Source organism: Schistocerca americana, chromosome 7, assembly GCF_021461395.2.
Source record: "Schistocerca americana isolate TAMUIC-IGC-003095 chromosome 7, iqSchAmer2.1, whole genome shotgun sequence".
Taxonomy (NCBI): domain Eukaryota; kingdom Metazoa; phylum Arthropoda; class Insecta; order Orthoptera; family Acrididae; genus Schistocerca; species Schistocerca americana.
The window spans coordinates 605,006,181-605,016,891 of NC_060125.1; positions in this window are offsets into that span (position 1 = coordinate 605,006,181).

Consider the following 10,711-nt stretch of genomic DNA (forward strand, 5'->3'; position numbering starts at 1 on the left):
AATGCCTATAGTCTCCACAGAGTCGAAATGAATTGTCCTTTTTGGGAACAACATGTATTGGGGAAGACCACGCACTGTCTGAGGGGCAGATTATACCTAAGCATAAAAGTTCATTAATACATTCTTTGGCAGCGGTACGTTTTTTTGCATTGAGGCGTCGGGGGTGAGAACGGACAGGCGGTCTCTCAGTTGTGTTAAGCCTGTGACAGACGCCCTTAGTAATGGCCTTGATTTTGTGAATAGGTGTGGCCAAAATATGTGGAGGGACGCAGGAAGGAGCGGTGTTATCGTTGGTGTGCGGTAAGTATGAAAGGGAACTAACCTGAAATACATTATCATTGAATGTTAGTTCAGTGAAAGCTGCAGTGTTGTCCGTGGAGCTGCGCTGTGCGACAGCCGGCGGGGTTCCATTGACTATGGTGTTACTGCACAAAGGAATCGTTGCGCAAGCATGCGCGGCGTTGCCTGTAACAGCTGTCGCCTCTGTGTTTTGATGAAAGGCGGACGGTGAAGCGCAGGGTGGGGGTTGCTGGGCAGGTTGCTGTCTTTGCTGTCCGGGTCGTGGTAGGCACTGCTGTGGCTGCGTATAAACAGCAGTGTGGTATACAGGTCCCATGTAGTTTCGTGCATGTTATTACTTTTAATCTTGATCTCCTCTCTAAACCCGCACAATGCATCAGTCAGGACATCACAACGTTGAAGTAGCTTTGCATTGTCTTTGGACAGTTGGTCGATTTCAATGCATTGCGTGCGTAACTAAGTTCACTACAGCAGCTTTGACCTCCTCAGATAGAACAGAAACTGACTATGTCTTGTTGACAGGACGTATTCGAGCTGCATTCTGTCGCCGTGGATGGGGAAAATCTCGCCGAAAATTTTTGTTTAAAATCCACTGAGCAGAGGGCAGGTGTAATTAAGTCCAATGAAAAGTTATGAGCAGTTAAGAAGTCCAATCCTAATACTGGCTCATCGATTTCTACTACTGAAAATGTCCATTCATAATTATGTGTATCATCGAAGTAAATGCGAAGTTGCGTTATACCATAAACCTTTAATGAGGAATTGTTGGCTGCTCTGATTTGGTGAGGCGAATGCGTGATTGTAGAAGTGACCATTGAATGTGGAATGACGCTCACATCAGCACCAGTGTTCACTAAAAACCATATCTGAGAAGCTATATCCTGGATATACAAATGTCCAAGAGAATAAATCGGAAGTACTAGCCTGTGACCTGTTAGGCGACATGACTTAACAGTGCGGACCGGTGTGCCTATAGTGGCCCGCCGTGCGTGTTTGGTCGCATTGCACAGGGTGAGCGGCAATTCCTGGCTGTATTACCATAAACGGAGTGATACCAGCAGAACTTGCTGATACTGTGTTGTTACCGGGTGAAGCACGTCACTTGAAGCTGTGGGATGGGATGGTGAAGGACGGTGTGGAATCTGGTGCTCAGCCAGTGTACTCTGTCTGTTGTCTTGGAAAGATCGGCCTCTGCCAAAATAAACCACGTATGTGGATTGTCCATCGCAAACCTTGGTAATTTAGGAATTTTCTCACTCCTGTGTTGTGGATGTAACAGATTTGATAGCACAGCGGACGGGAGTGACGGAGTGTTTATGAAGCTGTCACTCGCAGTATTCACGGCGGCTGGTTTAAACACGGCTGGCGCGGCAGGCGCAGCCGGGGCTGCAGAAACAATCGGAGCGGGACGACTGTCCAACCAGTAATTGTTGTCACTGAAATTTGTACCCATCTGTTTTTGTAGTGAGTCTTGTAGTGGGTGGGGAGATAATGTGTCCAAAACCGATTTATCAGCAATATATGGGGAGCTCCAAGTAATCTGTGTGCTCGAAAAGTCTGTGAGGTTCATAGTGTTGGGGCACTGTTGCACACTACATGTCACAGGATGTTGTACATACAACGCACTGTGAGTCACAAATTTAGGCACAGCATTCATGATTGGTTTGTCATAGATGAACGTAGAATAAGATTTTATAGCAGGTGACATCACTGACGATGTTGAAAGAGTCCACAACAGCATTGTTGATGACGGAGAAAACTCCACGGCGTTATACTTATCTTCCAATTTTATCCCAGATGTTCATGGCGTTGTGCATAGGAAACCGTGGAAAGGCAGCGTAGAGGCACCATTAGTATCATGTTGTAGTCCGAAAGGAGCGGAAGGTGAGTGATGTGGAGATGTCGAAGCAAACGGCCACATTGTTGAATTGGACCTATGTTGCACGTTGGAGGTCACCAGTATGGTAAGTGTTATACTTATAATACAGAAAACACCATTTACTTTCACTATGTAATATTTTTAATGGCACAAGATAAATCAAAACACAAAGAAATAGTTTTCGACAATCACGGTAACAGTCATGACGAATGTCTCACACCAATTAGTCAACAACCAAAGTAAGTAACACAAAGTACAAAAAAGCAAAGATATTAATATTTTCTGGCAGTTCTGCCACACTGGGTTAGGATCAAAGTAAAGCCATCAGGCAAAAATCAAATCTTTTTGTTGTGCCTATCTGCAACTCAGTATCTCTGATATATGGTGAGTAGCAACTTTCCTTCTCATGATATTGTTACATTCCATCCTGGATTTGGCATTGTATGTTCAGTAAACTACATTAAAAATCAGTAGTATCACATCTCAGTGAGGAACCTGAAACTTTCAGCACAGGGCAGCTGCATGTACATGAACTTGTGATGTTTGCCTGCTTTATTTCTTCTTTGATAGTCTTTGGTGTCAATGTACTGTGTTGTTCTACTGACTGAAAAATGGGGGCAGAAGTTCAACACTGACTACTGTAAATGAAGTAGCTAACAGTTGCACAGTTGCAATTCACAGTTCGTTACTTTCACTGTTCCCAATTCCCCTCCATAATAACACACAGTTATAAGGCCAGTTTGCTGTTGGTTAACTTTTTGATAAGCCTCATTAATAGTTTGCAGGCAAACATCAGCATAGTGCTTCAATAGTTTATTGCTGAATATCTATGAGCGGTAGAAACCTAACCACACAGTTCTTGCACTATAATACTGTATGTGTGACACTATTGAACAGACACTGTCATTGTTTTAACACACAGCCTATTTCTGTTACACTTATTTCACAGTTAAGTAGATGCATTGTTGTAACCAGCACAGGTTCCTTGTCTGAAAATCAGCCATGGACTGACTGTCTCGGGACCAAAAATCAGGCCTTTATATATCATCACAATAATAGGTACTGAAACTATACACTGTTTGATGTCTAATTTATAGAAATTACAATTAAAACATAACTCATCCAATTAACTGAATATATCAAAAAAATCATTCTTTTTAACGGTTTCTTCTACTAAGAGGGTTAAGCCTAATTATTTGTTTAAATGATGAAATTAACAGATATAGTTATACAAACAATACTTTTAACAAAACTGGTCATTACTTTGGAATTAATTAAGGGCTGGCTTTGCTAACATGTTTTTGAATAGAGCCAAATAGATACTTTAAGAATACTAGTACCACTTCTTCCAAATGCTTATAATTCTTGCAGAATGTATATTTGTTTATAAGTAAATAATAGAATCTAAGTCATGAAACAATTACTGATTTCACCCTATAACAAAATACGTTAACTATGAATAATCAAAATAAATCAGGAAATTGGTTACATACACAAAACTAAGCACAAAATTAGATCTGGTGCTATATTCTTTAAAACGGAGGGCCAACATTTCTCTGTTATGAAAATGCAGATTACACTCACATTTGTTAATGCTAATTAGTTAAAATGAATATAAGGAGGCAGATGGTAAAACAAGAGAGAAAGTAATAAGATCCCAGCTTGCTTCGTCACATTATCCCCTCATTGGATTGACCAGATAGACACTGCAAGTAGCTAACTGGGCAATGCAGAATCCACAAGTGACCCCAGAAAGTGGGTTAAAAATCTATACACACACACACACACAAATATTACATGAAAAATCTTATCAATAACTACTGTACAGATGTTTTTCAAATCTCCTCTTACGTGAACTGAACATACAAAAATCCCCACACAAAATATTTACATACAGTGTATTGTATAATGGCACCAAATATCCCCAAGTTATACTTTTAATAAATATTAGGCATCTTCATCATAAGTGATGTCATTTTTAGGTTGTTGTTGTTGTTGTCTTCAGTCCTGAGACTGGTTTGATGCAGCTCTCCATGCTACTCTATCCTGTGCAAGCTCCTTCATCTCCCAGTACTTACTGCAACCTACATCCTTCTGAATCTGCTTAGTGTATTCATCTCTTGGTCTCCCTCTATGATTTTTACCCTCCACGCTGCCCTCCAATGCTAAATTTGTGATCCCTTGATGCGTCAGAACATGTCCTACCAACTGGTCCCTTCTTCTTGTCAAGTTGTGCCACAAACTCTTCTTCTCCCCAATTCGATTCAATACCTCCTCATTAGTTATGTGATCTACCCATCTAATCTTCAGCATTCTTCTGAAGCACCACATTTCAAAAGCTTCTATTCTCTTCTTGTCCAAACTATTTATCATCCATGTTTCACTTCCATACATGGCTACACTCCATACAAATACTTTCAGAAACGACTTCCTGACACTTAAATCTATACTCGATGTTAACAAATTTCTCTTCTTGAGAAACGCTTTCCTTGCCATTGCCAGTCTAAATTTTATAGCCTCTCTACTTCGACCATCATCAGTTATTTTGCTCCCCAAATAGCAAAACTCCTTTACTACTTTAAGTGTCTCATTTCCTGATCTAATTCCCTCAGCATCACCCGACTTAATTCGACTACATTCCATTATCCTCGTTTTGCTTTTGTTGATGTTCATCTTATATCCTCCTTTCAAGACACTGTCCATTCCGTTTAACTGCTCTTCCAAGTCCTTTGCTGTCTCTGACAGAATTACAATGTCATCGGCGAACCTCAAAGTTTTTATTTCTTCTCCATGGATTTTAATACCTATTCCGAATTTTTCTTTTGTTTCCTTTACTGCTTGCTCAATATACAGATTGAATAACATCGGGGATAAGCTACAACCCTGTCTCACTCCCTTCCCAACCGCTGCTTCCCTTTCATGCCCCTCGACTCTTATAACTGCCATCTGGTTTCTGTACAAATTGTAAATAGCCTTTCACTCCCTGTATTTTACCCCTGCCACCTTCAGAATTTGATAGAGAATATTCCAGTCAACATTGTCAAAAGCTTTCTCTAAATCTACAAATGCTAGAAATGTAGGCTTGCCTTTCCTTAATCTATTTTCTAAGATAAATCGTAGGGTCAGTATTGCCTCACGTGTTCCAATATTTCTACAGAATCCAAACTGATCTTCGCCGAGGTCAGCTTCTACCAGTTTTTCCATTTGTCTGTAAATTATTTGCGTTAGTATTTTGCAGCTGTGACTTATTAAACTGATAGTTCGGTAATTTTCACATCTGTCAACACCTGCTTTCTTTGGGATTGGAATTATTATATTCTTCATGAAGTCTGAGGGTATTTCGCCTGTCTCATACATCTTGCTCACCAGATGGTAGAGTTTTGTCAGGACTGGCTCTCCCAAGGCCGTCAGTAGTTCCAATGGAATGTTGTCTACTCCAGGGGCCTTGTTTCAACTCAGGTCTTTCAGTGCTCTGTCGAACTCTTCATGCAGTATCATATCTCCCATTTTATCTTCATCTACATCCTCTTCCATTTCCATAATATTGTCCTCAAGTACATCGTCCTTGTATAGACCCTCTATATACTCCTTCCACTTTTCTGCTTTCCCTTCTTTGCTTAGAACTGGGTTTCCATCTGAGCTCTTGATATTCATACAAGTGGCTCTCTTTTCTCCAAAGGTCTCTTTAATTTTCCCGTAGGCAGTATCTATCTTACCCCTAGTGAGATAAGCCTCTACATCTTTACATTTGTCCTCTAGCCATCCCTGCTCAGCCATTTTGCACTTCCTGTCATTCTCATTTTTGAGACATTTGTATTCCCTTTTGCCTGCTTCTTTTACTGCGTTTTTATATTTTCTCCTTTCATCAATTAAATTCAATATTTCTTCTGTTACCCAAGGATTTCTACTAGCCCTCGTCTTTTTACCTACTTGATCCTTTGCTGCGTTCACTACTTCATCCCTCAGAGCTACCCATTCATCTTCTACTTTATTTCTTTCCCCCATTCCTGTCAGTTGTTCCCTTATGCTCTCCCTGAAATTCTGTACAACCTCTGGTTTAGTCAGTTTATCCAGGTCCCATCTCCTTAAATTCCCACCTTTTCGCAGTTTCTTCAGTTTTAATTTTTTTGGGTAAGCAAAGATTACATTTTAAGTTACATATCACTTTGTACAAGTCCTGTCCTGCTAAAAAAATAAATCCTCATGGGTTGCAAAAAGTTAAATTACACTGCGCACTGCAGTTCACTTTCAGGCAGAAAATTTCACTTGTTCAATGTTTAGTATTTCTCACAAGCACTTTCACTTTTTTAATGAGCTTTAACACACTTTTGCGACAAGTTGTCCATGCCTTCAATGGGTCCAAGTGGCAGTTAGTAAGGAAATGCACTGCTATCTGTTCCCTTGGCGGTGGTTCTCCTCTGCCACAGTATGTGAAAAAATTAGACAAAATACCCTGCTTTACTACACCTACTCTTACTTCTACCTTAACTCTAAGAAAATATGTTTCATACTAAAAATGATAGTCATTACTTCATAAATAGATACATTTCACAGTTCTCTTAACATCACAATAATGAGCACTAAAATTGACTATAGTATGAAAGGTGGGGGCTAGTAAAAATTTTAAAATTAAGTACACATTACACTACAAAACATTACTCTAGGTCATAACTCTGTCTGAAACTGGTTAAAGTTGAAAGATTTGGGTTTCTTTTCCCTTAGCAAAATCACTAAAATGCCAAGTCCTGGTTTGAAATTCTCACCACTCTAGCAAAAACTCAAGATGTGCAGCAGCATTGATTTACTAATCATTACATTATAAAAAAAATTAGTCACTATCACATGACTTAATATCTACTCAAATCAAAATTAAGGGACTGGAAGTTGTGCCAATCATTGCCCTATTTCTCCACTCAACTCTGAGCACTAGTCTCATTCAACAAGAAAATTAAATCCTCACAAAATGCTACCAAATAGTTTACCTGCCAGAATATTCACATCAGTCTAGCACCATAGTTAAGAGTTAATCAGAAAAATTATTTTTCTTCATCCCAATATTACCACTTTAAGCTCATAATTCCTCAGAACACAAACAGAAGTTTTCAGATAACCTGTAGATCTGATACTGCAGCATTATATGACTTGCACCTCACTAAAGTATTGCTCTTTCTGATAAGCTCTCATTCCCAGCTGCAGTGTCATGAATTGCACAATATACACAGTACCCAATGTTGCCTAGTTCAAAATCAGATTATCAATACAGTTACACCACATTTGTTTGTGTACAGTCATCTTTTTCACTAATCATGTCTGTCAGCTCCATTATTTTACTTACATTTCTTACCTCATTAGCTAGTGGAGTGCATTCTCAAAAAAAAAAAAAAAATATCCCTACTGCAGAGACAGGCTCCCTAACCATTAAGACCCAAACATTATCCATTATTTTATTATTTCATTACTGCTTCATTATCTAATAAATAAACACTTGCTCTGCTCATCCACTGCAAAATTGATTCTACTGAAAAACACTCCACAGTAACAGATCCTTATGCTACAGCAAACTTAACTCTCATTACCGATCAGATAAAATTATCACCTAGAAAAGCTATTATTTCACTATATTCCATCAAATTGCTCAAGATGCTAGCCTTAAGGGCAATATACATACAAATCTTGCTTATCCTTTCCACACATTACTCCAGGCAGCTATGTTTAAAGTTGTAACTCCTTAATGTTAGAAAAGGCTGTGCCATGACACACTTCTATAGGTAGATAGTTATCTCCATATACTGACTGCACCAAACACAAACACTTCTATTATACCACAATTAATGTTATGACCTAGTGTTCAAGATGGTTTTTACCACATATTACCTCTGCTGCTACACCTATGAGCTGATTACTTCAGACGTTTATTATAGTTTTCAGATAATCTACACCTTCTCCTCCACATATGCTGACACCTTTCATTTTCAGTTTACCTTATCTCTTTGTTTGACAGAAATTTCTTTACCATGGAGAAACCTTTTCTAAAATATTTCTATACTAAAGTATCCTGCTATACAAAATCATATGAGAGTCAAAGACACAGTCTTTCTGATTCACTTATAAACTACAGACAGGGTAGGATAGGAGAAGAGTTTGACTGTCTCAGAAAACATAAAATGAGACGACAGCTGGGATAAGCATTAGTGCCACATAATGAATCCAACATAGAATGTTGAACCCCTAATTGTTCGTAGGTCTTACGTATGCTTCAATGCACAATCCATTCTCCTAACAAAATCAATACTACTCAAGCATAGAGATGTTTTAAACTGTCGTGGATCAATATTCAAACACCTAATTAGTGATACATAGTGTTTCAGGTCAATAACATTCTTCAATCCAAATATCCTGTTAGTCTTTGTGAAAGCCAATTCACAAGAGTTATCATGGGCAATACGTACTACTCTGAAAGGACAATGGTACACATGAAAAAATTTCTTCATCTCATCATTTACTTTGCTAGATTTTTATTTGGTTTTGACGTGGACAAGGTCACCTATTCTGAAACTAGTCGGATTCACCCCATTTTCATGCCTTCTCTTCCTTCCTGCTGCTTTCTTTTTCATCACCTCTTTAGCCAATCTGATCTTCCATTCTGCGCTACTTCAATTACCTGAGCCAAATCCATTTCTTCTCTGATGATGTTGCTGGGTCTCTCGAACATAAGCTCAAATGAGGCATATCCTGTTGATTCCTTTCATAAGTTGTTGATAACATTTTCAAAATGTCAAATATGACCTGCTCAAGCAGTGTGTTTCTTGCTACAATAAGTCCTGCGCAGTCTATAAATCTCCTTCATAGCCCTTTCGCTCATGTTACCCTGTGGAAAATAGGTAGAAATCTTAGTGTGTTTTATCTTGTGTCTTGCCATATGGTGTTCAAACCTCTCTGAAACAAATTGTGGACCATTGTCAGACAAAAGTGATTTTGGTACCCCTACATTGCAAAAGTAATCAGATGTCAATTTCACAATTATAGTACTAGTATTTGCCTTCTTAAATGAATACAGTTTTACATATTTTGAGAATGTGTCCAAAACAACGAAAATATATTTACAAGCTCCTGTAGATGCAGGCAATGCTCGTAGAAGATCAACTACTATAATCTCTTTAGGTTCACTAGAAAGGACAGAATACATTAAGCCTTTTGATGGCATACTAGTTGTCTTTACTCTCTGACATTTATCACACCTTTCTAGTCTCTGCTTAACCCTTCTCCACAAGTTGTTAAATATTACTGTCTCCTGTACCTTACCTACTACTTTCCTGGTCCCATAATGTCCATAACTCTCATGCAAGTAGTCAATAAATTTATCAACATGTTGGTCAGGAAAGCATGACTTCATCGTGCGGTAGCGTTCTCGCTTCCCACGCCCGGGTTCCCGGGTTCGATTCCCGGCGGGGTCAGGGATTTTCTCTGCCTCGTGATGGCTGGGTGTTGTGTGCTGTCCTTAGGTTAGTTAGGTTTAAGTAGTTCTAAGTTCTAGGGGACTGATGACCATAGATGTTAAGTCCCATAGTGCTCAGAGCCATTTGAACCATTTTTGAAAGCATGACTTCCAGTCCTGATCACTCACATTTTTCCTCCTAAACAACAAGCCTTTATGTATTGTATAGTATAGTGTGCTCCCTGCCGCCGTTGGATAAGCAGCTGAGCAGCAAGTCGTATACTCCTAGCTCACTCATTTGTTACATAGTTTAATTCTTAATTTCTTTGCGTGTTTTTGGTACTTGCATTGTTTAATTCATAAATTTCGAGCGTATTATAGTATTTGAGAGTTGTAGCATCGCGTTTTAGTACCTGAATAGTGTAAATTCGCGTAGTCGTTTGTCTACTGTTTTGTTTTGAACGGCCAGTGTCGGTTGGTCGCAGTCAGTGTGCTCCCTGCCGCCGTTGGATAAGCAGCTGAGCAGCAAGTCGTATACTCCTAGCTCACTCATTTGTTACATAGTTTAATTCTTAATTTCTTTGCGTGTTTTTGGTACTTGCATTGTTTAATTCATAAATTTCGAGCGTATTATAGTATTTGAGAGTTGTAGCATCGCGTTTTAGTACCTGAATAGTGTAAATTCGCGTAGTCGTTTGTCTACTGTTTTGTTTTGAACGGCCAGTGTCGGTTGGTCGCAGTCAGTGTGCTCCCTGCCGCCGTTGGATAAGCAGCTGAGCAGCAAGTCGTATACTCCTAGCTCACTCATTTGTTACATAGTTTAATTCTTAATTTCTTTGCGTGTTTTTGGTACTTGCATTGTTTAATTCATAAATTTCGAGCGTATTATAGTATTTGAGAGTTGTAGCATCGCGTTTTAGTACCTGAATAGTGTAAATTCGCGTAGTCGTTTGTCTACTGTTTTGTTTTGAACGGCCAGTGTCGGTTGGTCGCAGTCAGTGTGCTCCCTGCCGCCGTTGGATAAGCAGCTGCAGCAGCAAGTCGTATACTCCTAGCTCACTCATTTGTTACATAGTTTAATTCTTAATTTCTTTGCG